Source organism: Panicum virgatum, chromosome 4K, assembly GCF_016808335.1.
Source record: "Panicum virgatum strain AP13 chromosome 4K, P.virgatum_v5, whole genome shotgun sequence".
Lineage (NCBI taxonomy): Eukaryota > Viridiplantae > Streptophyta > Magnoliopsida > Poales > Poaceae > Panicum > Panicum virgatum.
The window spans coordinates 32963713-32979722 of record NC_053139.1 but is presented as its reverse complement, the minus strand read 5'-3'; the positions used below and the strand labels follow the sequence as shown (position 1 = coordinate 32979722).

Here is a 16010-nt window from a genome sequence, read left to right as displayed (position 1 = left end):
TCACTTGTTCTGCGCAAGAGGCGGGATGCTCTGCTCGTTCCTGAAGTAGTCGTCAGGGTCGATCTTGCCCTTGGCCAGAGCGAGCCTCTTGTAGTTGCCCTTGAAGTATTTCTCGCCCCAGACCTTGCCGGCCTCGTAGCTGCTGACGTTGCCCACGACGATGTTCCTCCCCAGGTCGAGGTCCCTGTAGTTGAAGTAGGCCTCCCTGGGGTTCTTGCTCGCGTACGGCGCCATGAACGCGTACAGGTCCCTGATCCACCTGGTCTGCACCGCCCCGTCCCCAGCGGCCATGGACCAGAAGTTCATGTACTGGATGTTGTACAGCACGCCGGCACGGTGCGGGTACGGCGTCGCCGCCTCCGGCACGGCGCTGATCGCCGCGCCGTAGGGGGTCCAGGACCAGGATCGTGAGTGCCGCGTTGGGCTGCCCGAGCTTGGCGAAGATGGCGGCCCACGCGTCGCGGGGGATGGCTCGCCGGACGTAGTCCGACGTCGCCTTGTACCCGTTGGCCAAGACGGGCGCCGAGGTGGTCCGGTTGAGGAGGTCCTCCACGGTGGAGCCGCTGCCGAGGTGGATGTAGGGCACGGACTGGATCCATGTCATCTCCCTGCAGTAGCTGCAGTTGAACCCCAGCTCCGGGAAGCGGCTGCTCATTACCGGCAGTAGTGCGTCGCACGTGCCGAGGAACAGGGACTGGAAGTTGGCCGTCTGCTGCTGGACGACGACTCGGATCATGAGGTTGTCCGGCAGCGCCGGCGCGACCTGCTGCCACTGCGTGACGATGTCGACGGCGCCCTGGCCGGCGGTCACCGGGACGTTGAACACCGTGACCGTCGGCGGGACGGGCACGAGGCGCACCTGCCACGACAGCATGACGCCGAAGCTCTCGCCGCCGCCGCCCCGGATGGCCCAGAAGACGTCGGGCCCCATGGCGTCCCTGTCCAGGAGCCGGCCCCTGGCGTCCACCAGCAGGGCGTCCAGGACGTTGTCGGCGGCGAGGCCGTACTTGCGCAGCAGTATGCCGATGCCGCCCGGCAATGTTCTGGTGCCGCTGGATGGCAGGTACCACCCATTTCGGCGACCGTAGATACACGCCTCGAGATAAGTGATATTTGCTTGCGTGGCCGGAGAGAGAGTGTTAAACAATGCTGACATGGCTGGACGTTGAGTGATTAAAGCTGCCAGTCAAACATATACTAGGATCCGTGTTCACACTACATTCCCATTTTCATCATCTTCCCTCTTCCGCTCTTCGGCTCTTCCTTCTACGGCACACTAGAGAAAAAAAGGGGTAAAACTAGGAACCTGCTGCAGCAGTGATGGTGGTGGCGGAGGTGGTTCCCGGCAGCCGTTGCAACGCCAGTCCCGAGCAGCCAGCGGCCGCCGTTGCCCCTGTCGGAGCCACCCCTCGCCATGACGGTCTCCAAGGTGCACGGCCACCATCGACATGCTCATCCGCCCGGAGCTCCATGCTGGGCCAAGAACATGGAGAGCCATCTGCAACCGCGACCCCGGGTACCCTCCCTCTCTTCTCTCACCCCGATCCTGTCAGGAACACGCCGGAGAGACGATGCGGATCACGTCGCCGGCGAGCTCACGGCCAACACAAAACTCACGCGAACACAGAGGACATGATCTCGTTTTGGTGCTGTCAAACTTGGCAACTTTTCCATGGTCTATTGCTATGCTTATATAACAGATTACAAGGAAAGTAATTTGGCCCTCTCAATCCGGCCGAGCACAATCAGTGCAATCACACACTAACTTTCTAAAATAAGCCATTTGCTAAACTAGGAAAGCACTAATCTAGCACCCAAGGATTACTATCAACAATCTCCTCCTAACCCTTGTGGTGCGAACTGCATACATCAATCAGGCCAATCTTAGAACGAAGTTCATGGAACTTGGTTTTGCCCAGCGGCTTCGTCAGAATGTCGCCCAGCTGTTCTTCGCTCCTGATGAACTCTACCTCGATCAGACCTTCTTCAACAGACTCCCGGACCAGGTGGTACTTCACTTGAATGTGCTTACTCTGGCCGTGGAGTACTGGATTCTTCATCAAAGCAATGGCGGACTTATTGTCCACCCTCAGCATTGGTGCTCTTGGTGCTGATCCCTGCACCTCAGCTAGCACTCTGGCTAGCCACAATGCCTGACAAACAGCATTAGCAGCTGCAATGTATTCAGCCTCGCAGCTTGACTGCGCCACCACCTTTTGCTTCATAGACTGCCAGGTGACTGGGCTGCTGCTGAGAAAGAATATCACCCCTGTCGTGCTCTTCCTAGCATCGACATCCCCAGCATAATCGCTGTCACTGAAACCCGTTAGATGAGCCTCCTTCTCCTTCTTCCTGCTGAACCAGAGACCCCAGTTCTTGGTTCCCTCCACATAGCGCAGGATATGCTTCACTGCCATGAGATGATCCTTGTGTGGCTCCTCCAGGAAGCGACTCACATATCCAACAGCAAACGCAAGGTCAGGGCGAGTGTTGACCAAGTACCTCAGGCTCCCAACGATGCTCCGGTATGCTGTTGCGTCCACCAGTGGCTCTGAACTGAACTTGCTCAGCTTCAGACGCGTCTCCATGGGCACCTGGCAGGGATTACACCCTGCCATGCCGCTTCTCTCCAGGATCTTCGCAGCATAAGCACCTTGGCTGAGCGAGATGCCACTCGCGCCCTGCTTCACTTCAATGCCGAGGTAGTAGTGAAGCAGACCAAGATCACTCATCTTGAACGCAGCTGCCATCTCCTTCTTGAACCGCTTGATGTTGTCGCTGCTGCTGCCGGTGATAACCAGGTCATCGAAGTACACCCTGACCACCAGCTGTGCGCCCTGGTTCGGCCTGATGTAGATGGCATGCTCCGAGGGGCTCCTCCTGAAGCCGAGCGACAGCAGCGTGTTGTCCAGCTTTGCGTTCCAGGCACGCGGCGCTTGGTGCAGTCCGTACAGGGCCTTCCGCAGCTTGAACACCTTGTGTTCCTTGCCAGTGATGACGAAACCAGCAGGCTGCTCCACGTATACCTCCTCCTGCAGATCGCCGTTCAGGAACGCCGACTTGACGTCCATGTGGTGCACCTCCCACCCCTCGTGCGCCGCAAGGGCGATGAGCAGGCGCACCGAGTCCAGTCGCGCCACCAGAGCGAACACCTCATCGTAGTCGATGCCGTGTTGCTGCACGTTTCCCTTCACCACGAGACGCGCCTTGTGCTTGGACACCGCCCCGTGTTCATCCCTCTTGACCTTGAAGACCCACTTCAGCCCAATCGCCCGCCTTCCAGGCGGGAGATCAGCAAGGCTCCAAGTCTGATTGTCCTCAATCGACTCCATCTCCTCCATCATCGCCTTCCTCCAGCTTGGGCAGCGCTCTGCCTCAGCAAATGAGGCTGGCTCATCGGGGCTCACTGCGTGCAGCTCCTCCATCAGCAGTGCTCGCGGCGCGAACCCGAGCGGTGATGTCGGCCCGAGGATGTTTTCGATCTTCCAGAACTGGAGCGGAGCCTCCTCATCATGGTCAGCGTCCAGATTGTCATCGCCGCCGGTGGGTGGCGAGGCAAACTCCACTGCCTGCGCCCCGCCGGAACCTCCTGATGCCTCTCCAGTAGCGGCGTGTGGCGATGGTGGCGGTGTCGTGTCACCGTCCGCAGGGGCCTCCCAAGGTGCCTCGACAGCACACTCAGCAGCCGTCGGAGGTCCCTGGCCCACGATGGAGTACTCCACCGTGAACACATCGTCATCGCCGTCCTACATGCTAGAGCTGCTGCTGGTTGCCCAGTTCCACTGGGCTTGCTCGTCGAAGACAACATCCCGCGTCACATGGACGCTCTTGGTGATGGGATCGTAGGCGCTGTACGCCTTCGTCCCACGCTCGTAGCCGATGAAGATCATCTTGCGGCCACGATCCTCCAGCTTCGACAGGTGAGGTCGAGTGTTGCGGACGTAGACGATGGAGCCGAACGTCTTGAGGTGGTGCACAGCCGGCTTCTTCCCGTGCCACACCTCGAACGGCGTCATGCCGTCCACACTCTTCGTCGGGCACCTGTTCAGCACATACACCGCCGTGCTTACCGCCTCGCCCCAGAACCAGCCAGGCAGCCCCTTCGCTTTGAGCATGCTCCTGGTTGTGGCCACCACAGTCCCATTCCGGCATTCGACCACGCCGTTCTGTTGCGGACTGTAGGGCGCGGTGTGCTGCCGGTGAACGCCGTCCGCCATGCAGTACTCCGCGAACTCTATCGAGGTGAATTCACCCCCTCGATCAGTTCGGAGTACCTTCAGCTTGACTCCAGACTCGCCTTCTGCCCGCGCCTGGATCTCCTTGATGGCAGCCGCAGCACGATCCTTTGAAGGAATTGCGGCTACCCACATGTATCTGCTCAGGTCATCCACCAGCAGCAAGAAGTACCTGTTGCCCCTTGGTGTCGCCGGCGTGATGGGACCGGAAAGGTCCCCGTGCACCAGTTCCAGGAGCTCCCGTGCACGGTACTCTGCTTGCGCCGGGAAGGATATGCACCTCTGCTTGCCTGCCTGGCATGCCTCGCAGACCCTCTCCACCTGTCCGAGCTCCGGCAGCCCTCGAACCAGCTCCTCCCGAGCCAGCTTCCGGAGCGCGGCCATGTTGACGTGGCCGAAGCGCTCGTGCCAGCGCCACGCCACCTCGTCGTCGCACCCGCGCATCGCCAGGCACACCGGCTGTGCCATCTTGAGGTGGAGCAGGTACAGCCGGTTTGCCGCCCGCGGCGCCCTTGACAGTAGTTGGCCGCCAGGCTCTTGGACCCTCATGACCCCAGAGCCTATCTCGATCTTGTACCCGACCTCTTCGAGCTGCCCGATGCTCACGATGTTCGTCGTAAGCCGGGGAATGAAGTAGACCCCATCGAATGAGCGAAGCTCACCGTTCTTGCAGACGAACGTGACCGTCTCGCGGCCTTCGATGCGCGCCGCCGAGTCGTCGCCGAAACGCACGGTGCCCAGCACCGCCGTGTCCAACTTGGTGAAGGCGGCCCTGGACCCGGACATGTGGTTGGTTGCCCCGGTGTCCAGGACCCACGTCTCCGCCCCGCGCTCCTCCACCTCTCCGAGCTGGGCTAGCACCTTCTGCTCCCGGATCTCGGTCTGAGATCCGAATCCCACCTCCGCCGCTCCATGACTACGACCACCATGTGCCTGCCCCGGCCTCTGTAGTGGCAGGGCAGCATGCGGCAGCGGAATCGCCGTCGGGGATTGCGGCGGCGATGAATGGAGGATGGTCGGGGAGACCTTGACGAGGAGGAGCGACGCCTCCTCATCCTCCTGGACGGTGTGGGCCTGCTCCTTCTTGGGCCGCGAGGGGCAGTCGCGGGACCAGTGGCCTAACTTGCCACACCTCCTGCATTCATCACCAGTGGGCTTACCCGATGACGGCCCACCCGACGACCGGCCTCCATGCCCACGGCTGCGCCCGCGTCGTCCTCCTCCGCGACGCCCTGAGCTGCCACTTGTGCCGCCGCCGGAGTAGTTCTCCGCCTCCCGCTTCTTCCGCAGGGCGTCCCACTCCTCCTCCATGAGGTAGAGGCGCCCGTCGTGTTGCAGCGACCCCGGAGCCTCCTCGAAGGCGTCCTCTGCCGCCTTCAGCCGCCCCACCAGATCGGAGACGGTGAGGGTCGTCATGTCAAGGAGCGTGGTAATCGAGATCACGATCTGTTTGAAGCGTGGTGGAACGCTCCGCATGATCTTACCAACGATCTTTCCTTCCTCGACTGGATCGCCGAGCGTGGCGAGGGTTGACGCCATGCTGTTGATGCGCAGCGCGTAGTCCTCAATGGACTCGCCTTCGCTGAACGTCGCCATATCGAACTTCCGCGGAGTTGTTCCGCGGACGCTTTCTTGACGCGTTCGCTATCGACCCGCATCTCGGCGATGGTCTTCCAGGCCTCCTTTGCCGAATCCTTGCCGACGATGGCGGGCACCATCTCCGGCGGCACCGCACTGCAGAGAGCTTCGAGCGCCATCATCTCGTCATGCTCGTCGCCCCCCCCTTTTCGACGATGTTCCAGAGCGACCTCGCCTTTAACTTCACCTTCATCAGCAGTGCCCAGTCGGAGTAATTGGTCTTGGTGAGGATGGGGTAGCTACTCCCGCCGCTCACCTCACGAATCACCTGCTGGATCACAACGCCATCGCCGGCGGAGCTGTTGGCGAGCTTGTCACTCGGCTTCTTCTCGTCACCCATCAGTCCCCGGTCCGAAAACCGGCTCTGATGCCAAATGTCAGGAACACGCCGGAGAGACGACGCGGATTACGTCGCCGATGAGCTCACGACCAACACAAAACTCAAGTGAACACAGAGGACACAATCTTGTTTTGGTGCTGTCAAACTTGGCAGCTTTTCCATGGTCTATTGCTATGCTTATATAACAGATTACAGGGAAAGTAATTTGGCCCTCTCAATCCGGCCGAGCACAATCAGTGCAATCACACACTAACTTTCTAAAATAAGCCATTTGCTAAACTAGGAAAGCACCAATCTAGCACCCAAGGATTACTATCAACAGATCCTACCCAGATTCCGCCCGTTAGGGCCGAGGATTCGATGTTGTCGTGCTGTCAGATTTGATGCATTCGGTGCCTGATCTTCCCGGCGAGGGGGTTGTGACGGCCGTCTTCATGTGGCCTTGTTTTCGTGGTTAAATGTATTTTTGTATCGCGAGAAGGCGTGATTTCGCTATTCCGGAAATGGTGGCAGGCTAATTTGAGGGTGATGATGCCAAACTGTTGAATGCTTCAATTATTAGGATGTAATCGGGCCGGCTGCCTGCCAGGATCATGGGTCGCGGGCGCTGAATCTGGTTTCTATCTACGATCAATTACCATTCTAATCCCCTAAGGACGATTAGAGTAGTTTCTCATGTGTCAGCGTTGAATGACAATTGGAGAATTCAGAATTACCGGTCGCTGCTCGTTCATGCCTTGTTCTTCATTGCTTGATTGGGTGAGGCAACAAAACCACATTATACATTTATACTATTCTGAAGTAGAGGGGGCCCTTTGCATCCTATGTAGCTTTGATTTGCCAGACTGGTATAAACATTGACTCGTTTTTATCCCGTCAATTGTCTATGTACAGGCAGCAAAATGAACCAAACTGTCAATTTTACAATGACCAAAGTTAGTAATTAGCTAGTGGCTGTCGCTAGTCGCTAGTCAGGAAACCGTTTGTGGTCCAGTACAAGTCAAATGGTTTGGTCGACATACGAAATTTTTTATATGTCTGTTTTGAGGCTAGAAATCTGCTGCCAAGCAATTTAACCATATATGAGTGTAATTTGTTTTATTTGGTTTGTGGTGAGTGATTGTGACTCCGTGTCAAATAGTACACCTGACTCAAACAAATAATCTGACATGTAGGATTCTAGCATACATACATGTACTTTTTTTTCTCATAAAAACAATAGAATTCATTTATTTCCGTTGGTGTTCTACTATCTGTTAATTATTGATGCTTCATGTCATTCTTTGTAACAGGGAATCAAAAGATGTTGTGAAGGTGCTAAAAAAATGAATTGGACACAAAAATCCAAATGTCCACCTCCTTGCACTTACAGTGAGTATCTTCACCTTGTCATCTACTTCAAAATGCAGTGGGCTATTGGTAACTGTTATTTTAAGATATTTTTGTTTTATATGATGCTTCTAAAATCAAACCCTGCCTCTCTGTTGTCTTATACATTTGCATTTTTTTTCTGATTTCAGAAACATCGCACTTTATATTTCCATCCTTTATCCTGAGTTTCATGGCTACCCAGTCCTAGTTACTCTCGTGTAATCATCATACTCATGCATCCTGCAACACCATCAGCATTTGTCCTGTGTTTCATGGCTCATTTCTTTTTAAAATTGCGTATATATATATGGTGTTCTTTATTAAGAGGTTTTTTAAACGCTGTAGGCAGTTGGGTCACTGTATAATGAGATTAGTGTGTGTTACCTTTGACAGTGGCATTATTAGTATTATATTTGATGTGAACTCCACTGTTGTATGTATGTTGGAAGTAGCAAAGGAGCAGTTTTGTTTGCTCTGATCTAACTGAACCAGGTAACTGTGTTAATGTGCATCTCAGATTTTAAGCAGCTGCTTTTAAATTTTGTTTCACATATGAGGGTCTGTATTTTGTTGTTTTTTTTTTTTGCTGTCTAGGTGGTTTCATGGAGTCGAGTGATATTTGGAGTTGGAGGAAGTAGGAAAGGGAAATGTTTCCATCCTGGGGAAATCTTCATTTGCTAGCAGTATGAAGTGGCAGCCTTAGGGTATCATTGATGGAGGATTAGTGCATGTGTCTGATCTTGCTGCAGGGAAGGATTGTTTTTCTGCATGTATCTATGGCCATGCTGACAAGGGAACTTATGATTGTGGGTTCTCTAGGAGTGACGAACTGGATGTGTGCAATGCAGAGGTTAGATTGTCTGATGGTCTGCCTATGCTACCTGATGCGGGAATCACTCAAATGCTGGACTGTAACAATGGGTCACTACTGGTGAAGCAGGCATCGAAAAGATTGCAGTTTTGTTGCATTGGGGTCTACATTTGCCGGTGATTGTTGCTGGTTTGGGGGGGGGGGGGGGTGCGTGGTGATGGAGATGGGACATTTGTGAGCCGATTATGGGATTTGGTTTTGTTCTTATGGAGAGGCTGTGTTGCAGCGTTGTATTAACACTAGTCGTATCGAGGAAATGTAAGTTTATATTTTATCATGACAAGAAGGTGAACCTGTGTAAACTTGTATATGTATTCAGTTTAATATATTCTAAAGTTAGCCCACCATGTGGTTGTGACCAATGGAACTGGTATTTGAATGTGATATCCTTATATGTCCATGAAAAAGCAGTAACTTACACGATCATGTTTTGGTGGTACATAATAATTGGTATTGGCAGATGTACATAGATTTGTCAATGGTTGACAACACGTATACATGCTTTTTAATTATTTTGTAGCGTGGTTTTTGAGAAGTTTTGCTATCCAATTGTCAAGTGAATGATTGGATCATTCCCCGTGTTATGCCATATATACAATTGATTCTACATCGGTCAGGAATGTATCAAATAAACTGAACATGATAGCAACTCCTAACAGAACAAGTTTCATTCATGATACAGCAATGTCGAATTGAGTAGAATGGCGGACAGTACAAGTCAAGTACATGCATAGCAGTCCTAAAGGTTAATCAACACATGTACTTGCATAATGTTGATGGGCTAGTCAATAACATAAATATGGTTCTGATAGACAGTATTTTGGGCCTTGTTATGTCTGATCTTCCATTTATACTGATATAAGTGGGACATGTCACGTGTATAGAATGTCTGAAATTGACCGCCTCTTCTTAGTGGGAGGGTTCTCTTCATCTAGCCAGTCCGCAACTAAAAGCTGATGCGGAGTTTGCTGTTTTATTGCTGGATCTTTTTCTGCTTGCGAGCCAAGATTGTAGGCCAGTGTTTGGCGGCCTACCGCCAAGCATGGTCCGAGGTGGGCATGCTGTTGGGCGCACTTCGGTGATGGCTGGTGTTGATGTATTTGTGATATCTGCAAGGGCTGGTTCCAAAGGTGGATTCGTAGAGTCTTTCATTGCTTCAATAGCTTGATGGAATGCTGTCTCGCTCAACGTGGCTTCCTTGTTGGCAATTTCGAAAACTCTAGTGAGTAGGAGTTTCTTGCGCATATTGTCGTTATGAGCAGCCATGGTCGCCTTCGTGTCTACTGAGAGCGAATGTTCTATGCCATCCTTTGTCCATCTTCTCATTATGTTTCCAGCAGGTATCTCCGGCCTGTCTAGGTGTACACGTACCTACCATTTTTTGGGAAGCAATGATAATGTATTTGCTTATCTTTAATGAACAAATCACTTTGCAGATGACTGAATTTTCAAATGGATTAATTACCTTAAGTGCATGACGGCAAAGCATCCCCATATGCTCAAACAGGCCACATTGGCATGTTATCTTGGATGTGCCTTGCAATGTGAGGGTGAATTGGGTTGTAGCTTCCTCAGTGTCTTGTTTTGTATCAGTCACGAGATATTCAGATTCACTAATCTTTGAGGTTATGGCAAATCTCCCTGATTCAAAGAGCTCATCGTAGAATTTCTCATACATAGCCCTTGTATAAATTGTGTTAGCATGATTTTCTATTGGAATACCGACTCTCTGTTTGCGGGGTACCTGATCATGATCATAAGAAAAAATAAACATGCATGCTTTTTAAGGCTACAACACACTAGATTGATTTTTTTTTTGTGTGGAGATCACTGCTAATAAGACTGGTGGTTCCATCATTTTTAGGCATTACCTGGTTTGTGACAAATGACTCCTTTGATTCCTGGTCATTTCGATCACTTTGAAATTCATTGAACTTGACAACAAATAGGTGCATTGGCGCGGCTCGCTGGATGAATGTTTTCAACATATGATTGGCGCTCTCACTCCTCTGTGTGCTTGTCATTCCTACACAAAAGATACCCATGAAGTATGGTTTTGCCCATTTTTCTCGGTACTTGAATAGCCGCTTTAAGAACTTGTTCTTTGACAGCTTGTATTTTTTCACCAGAGTATCCCATGTCCTTTCAAACTTGGTTATATCTATCTCATCAGTTACCAATTTGTTGAATTCATGCTTGAACCCTTTGTGCTTTGAGTACACCTTTCCTAGCCTGTCCTTAGCATTTTTCAGAACATGCCACCGGCACCATCTATGTCTTGTCTCTTTCATTGTTGATTTCACCGCCTTAGCCATTGCTGCGCATTGGTCTGGATGGAGTAGTGAAGGAAAACTTGGTTAGATTTGTATGTTTATTTAGTTTGAACAAAGGTATAAATGAATCGTGTCAGGCTATAGATGGATTATGGGTTTCATGCAAATAGAAGAATGATTAAGATTAAGCTGAAATGGACCAATTTACCATTTTTATTATTCAAGTGGTGTGTGCAGTGGTGCGAATGCATGAAGGGTGTTTCAGCCTGGTTTATCTGTTAACATGGTAATTGGTGCCTTGCCGCCCATTATGGAGATGAAATTGGCAAATGCCCACTAGAAGTCTGCTGTCTTCTCTGATGTTAGGAGCAACCCACCAAGAACGATAGATTGGAAGTGATTGGTAATGCCCATGAATAGACCAAATGGTAGGCTGTACAGGTTTGTGCGGTATGTGGTGTCAAAGGTTATGGCATCACCTAAACTAGAGTAGTCTATCCTATTCTTCCCTGTGCACCACAACATTGATTTTACTAGAAATTGTAGCACTAGTGATTTAAGAGCATCTCCAAGAGTTTGGCAAATCGAGTTGTCATCTTTGATTTTTGGCAAAAATGTTAAAAATACTCCTCCAACAGTTTGGCAAAAGACTTGGCAATTTTTGGCAACTTGGGAAAAACCAGCCTCCAGCGCGTAAATATACGCACACGGCGCGCGGTTGGCATCGTGGTTTCTAGTCAGGTGGGAGGGTGAAAAAAGAAATAAATAACAGAGAAGGGTTCTTGATTTAAGTTTTCAAGAGGTGGAAGGGCATAAATATAATTTTGTTTCTCTCTCAGGGTTCCTGATGTAAGTTAGATCTGGATTTGGCAAGTGAATTATGCCAAACTGTTGGAGATAAGTTCTTTTTTTACTTGGCATATCTTTTTAGAAGTTGGCAAAACACAAGATATGCCAAGTAAAATATGGCAAACTCTTGGAGATGCTCCATCTTTGTCGAGTTGAAATCTGACCTCCAACCCTGAGTCAGTCTCCTTCATGGTGTCTAGGAGCTTCAGTGTTTTGCCTATGTCATCTCGCATGTTCTCCTGATCCATCTTTGCACAAATTGATCTCACAGATTCCTTTCTCATTTCTGATCTTGAGCCCCCATCTGTTGCTCCTAATATATTGCATATTCTTCCAAGGCTGATGTTGTTCTCCCGTAACTTCTTTATGAGATCCTTTGTGCTAGGGTCTATATAGCTGTGAGATTTCCAATGCTTGTTCTCACCGTAGGCTTCTGTGAGGCGATGGTTGTGGGTGTCATTCACTCTGCTTATGTACCAGGAATGATCGCTTCGCCTGTGCAGTCTAATCATTGCCTTGCAATCTGTTCTAATCGATGCTGACCTCTTGTTCTTGTTGAGTCCCTGCAAGTCGCATTTCATAGACAATTCAATGTATGTTATTTCCCACATATGACATTTTTCTTAGTGAGTATGAGTGCTAGGTTGAATATCAGTATCATGTTTACCTCGCATGAGCAAACAATATCTAGTTTTGTTTGGTACTTGCTGTCATTTTTCCTTCCTCTGCCAAATCGAACTCCAAACCCTTTTTCCCATGAGTAGAGGTTGTAGAAATCCCTCGCTTCTTCACGACTGTTAAATATTGTACCCTCATGTGGAAAGAAGATCGCTTCACCCGGTGACATGCTTGCACGGAGCAGGGCCTTTATCATTGCTGTTTCTTCTGCTGGAGCAATTCTGTAATCTGGCCCCTCCCTTCGCGCCCGTCTGAATGCAAGATTAGAAAAATGAAACTAGGACCATGCTACTTAATTCAATTGGACTAACTTGGTGTTGATAATTGGTGTAGTAGCATGAGTGGGGAAATATAGGTGTTATTGTGATGGTGCCATTTACTATACTACAGCCGTATTCTTGCAAAATAGTATGCAATAATTCAGCACATTAGAGTATTATGGGTTCAATTAGCAGGCACTCTGTTGCACTCGAATTTACCAAGAATTATGCTTTGTTTGAGTGGGAAATCTCATGCAGATGAGTTCCTTTTTTTGCTTCATAGAGTGGTGACGAATCTTACCTTTTTGGTCCTGTCGTTGGGGAGCTAGTGGAATTGGTAGGTGTTCCCGTCCTTGTACTGCAGTCCAGAGCTTGGCAATCGCCTTGCTGAACTTGGAGAGGGTCTTTCTCGGCAATCGCAGCAACAATGGCGACCTGTGCATCCCCTTGTTGCCAGGTAATGGTAGGTTCGCTGGGGGCCGGGATGAAGTCAGCGGCTATCCGCTTACTGCACTGCTGGTCTCTCGAAGTGCCCGGAGCTAGGCTGCTCTGAATTGGACCCATGGCAGATGAGGATGAACAAATCCTAATCTCTTTCTTGCGTATATGGTCTAGGATGCTTCCATTGGAAGCCAACCCCGGAGGCGGATGAGAGGGATGAACAAATCCCGATCTATTCTTGTCTATACGGTGGCCTAGGATGCTTCCATTGGAAGCCAACCCCGATGAACTGGATACGTGTGAATCGGGAATGAGTTATGTCAGTGCTGTGTTGACCGTTGCGTGAAAGCACACTGGCCACGCTGGCAAATTGATCTGGTTATCTTGTCCACGTTGGTTAATCGCCCAAACGGTAAACGAATCTCAGCGCAGATGTGGCTAGTTCGATACCGTCCATCGAGGGTGGTACGTCCCGCCGGGCGGTACAAAATCCGCGTTGTTCCCGACGGCGTAGTAGAGCTCGCCGAGCGTGGCACCGGATCCACCCAGGCGGTGGACGCCCGCGGGTCGACGCGCACGGCGCGGAGGCTGGACAGGTCAAGCACGGCGAACGTCTCGTTGCGCACGGCCCGGTACGAAAGGCCCTCGTAGTCGTGGCCGCCGCTGCGCACGCGGAGGCGCACCCCGCTCCGGCGGCCGAAGGCCACGGCGGCCTGCACGTGGGAGGCGTTCGTGGGCGTGACGATGTAGAGCGGCCGCACCATGGCGGGCTTGAAGAACTTGGGGTTGCGGATGGAGGACCTCAGCAGCGCCGTGAACGACGGCGAGCTCCGCGTGAACACGAGCTGGCTGGGGATGCTCGCCGAGAGGCATTCGAGGAAGCCGTCGGACGATGAGGCTTCTTGGGAGGAGACAGTGGTGGAGGCGTAACAGCAGAACAAGCAGGCTACTAAGATGAGCACCGCCGCCGGCGGTAGGCTGCTTCTGGCCGCCATGGCCATCTCTTTGCTTAATTTCTTGCAGACTTCGCCGCAGCAGTAGTTGTGCTGCTTGCGTGGCATGCTCGATCGACCGTTTTATAGCCGACGAGTGGCGGCTTCGGCACACACGTGCGAAATTGTTCCACATCATCTGAAACGGGCGTGCTAGCACGCCACACTCCAGCTGGAGGATGAGCACAAAAGTCATGGTCAACTGTCTAGATCCCTATCCATCTGGCGACGGTTAATTGGGCGGGTAAAAGTCCTGAACGCTTTTCAAAACCGGGCAAACGAATCTACGTTTGTCACATCTTCGTGACTGACTATCTGAAGACTAGACGAGGCATGCATGGTCAACTTTCTAGATACCTAGTGCTACTACTCCTTCCGTTCCAAATGACAAGTCATTCTAAAAATCTTGTAGAGTCAAAGTTTTTCAAGTTTGACCAAATTTATATAACAAGATTATAACATTTATGATAATAATTAAATATTATTAGATTCTTTATTAGCTATATTTTCATAGTGCACCTATTTGATGTCATAAATTTTTATATTTCTCTCTATAATTTTGGTCAAACTTTGAAATAATTTGACTCTCCAAAATTTTTAAAATGACTTATAATTTGGAATGGAGGAGTACATGCAAAGCGCTTGTTGATGGCAAGTCTCCTAACTCAGCTAGTCCGCTGTCTAGAAGATGTTCTCTTCGGGAGCCCGAGCCAGCCCTGTGCCCCGCGGTCCCGCGGGACCCCCACGCGCGCCTGGCACCAGCTGCCCCCTCCCCCGCTTCTTTTTCAAACTAGGCAAGCGGCATGCATGCACGGAATCCAAAACAACGGTCGCGCGCTATAGCGCTACGTGGCGCGCGATGCTACAGCCGGCCATGCGCTGTCCGTATCCGCCCACGTGATGATAGCAGTTCAAGTATTGATTTGCTTTCTCTTTTCTTTTTCTATATATTTCCTATGTGTTCCGTAGTAGCGGCAGCTATCATCATTTTTTCAGTTTTTTTTTCTACTATGTGTTTCTATATGAATTCTTTTGAAATTTTTTTCGAAGAATTGTACTAAAAAATTATATCAAGCATTGTGCTTAGAAGTTGTATGATGAACTTGTACGTAAAAAGTTATCTGAGAAGTCTTCCTGAATACATTTTCATAGAAATTGTGTTGAAAAGTTATCTCGACAAGTATTTTTACAAGTATGACAACTTATGCATCAAAATTGTGTGAGAACTTTTCGTGGAAGTGTTGTATGACAAACTTATGCATTGAAGTTGTGTGAGAAGTTTTCGTGGAAGTGTTGCATGACAAACTTATGCATTAAAGTTGTGTGAGAAGTTTTCGTGGAAGTTATGTTCAATGTTATCATTTAGTAAGGAGGCTGAAAAAAAATTATGCATAAAAATTGTACATGTCGTGTTAAAAATTTATTCTAAAAAGAGTTGGTTAGAAAAATTTATGAATAAAAATTATGAGTATTATAAAAAGTGTGCTGAAAAATTATCATCTAATAGTTATGTTGAAAAAAATATCATCTGATAGTTTGAAAATTCTCAAAAGTTATACGTACACGTTATAACATAAGTAACTTTCTAACAACAGAAAATCATGGGGAGAGAGAAACTTTCCAAAAAAGTAATATCAGCCGCTGTCCCAAATTGCGCGCTAGTTGCCGTCCAGGCGCTCGCGCGCTGATTAGCTGCCCCATGCATGCGCTAGAGAGGGTGTGCCAGGTGAGACTGGGAGTAAAAAAAAGTGATTTTTTCATGCTGATTTTTTCATGATAATTTTTTACTCGAATTTTCAGTTCGCAAACAGTTTTCACCACTAGATTATTAGCATTTTTTGCACCATATGAGATTTATTATGAATATTTTTTTGAAAAAAATTGAAATTTGAATCTAGCCATCATAGATACCCGTAGTTATAGTCATAGATGTATCTATTCTGAAACATGGCATAGAAACATATGCGTGCAGACGTGCAGTCATAGAAATATATGTGCAGAGGCACAAAATTCACTCTAGAATTTGAACTTCGAATCTTCTTGACCCATAGAAATCACACTA

The 16010-nt window shown here is 49.7% G+C and overlaps 1 long non-coding RNA gene and 1 pseudogene across 1 annotated transcript; one reads left to right on the top strand and one right to left on the bottom strand.

Annotated features, from left to right (window-relative positions):
• Positions 1-13951, bottom strand: LOC120702146 (annotated as a pseudogene).
• Positions 7937-8802, top strand: LOC120703691. Its single transcript, XR_005687140.1, has 2 exons — positions 7937-8076; positions 8179-8802. It is a non-coding gene; the product is annotated as an uncharacterized LOC120703691 (long non-coding RNA).
• Positions 13952-16010: the final 2059 nt, after the last annotated feature.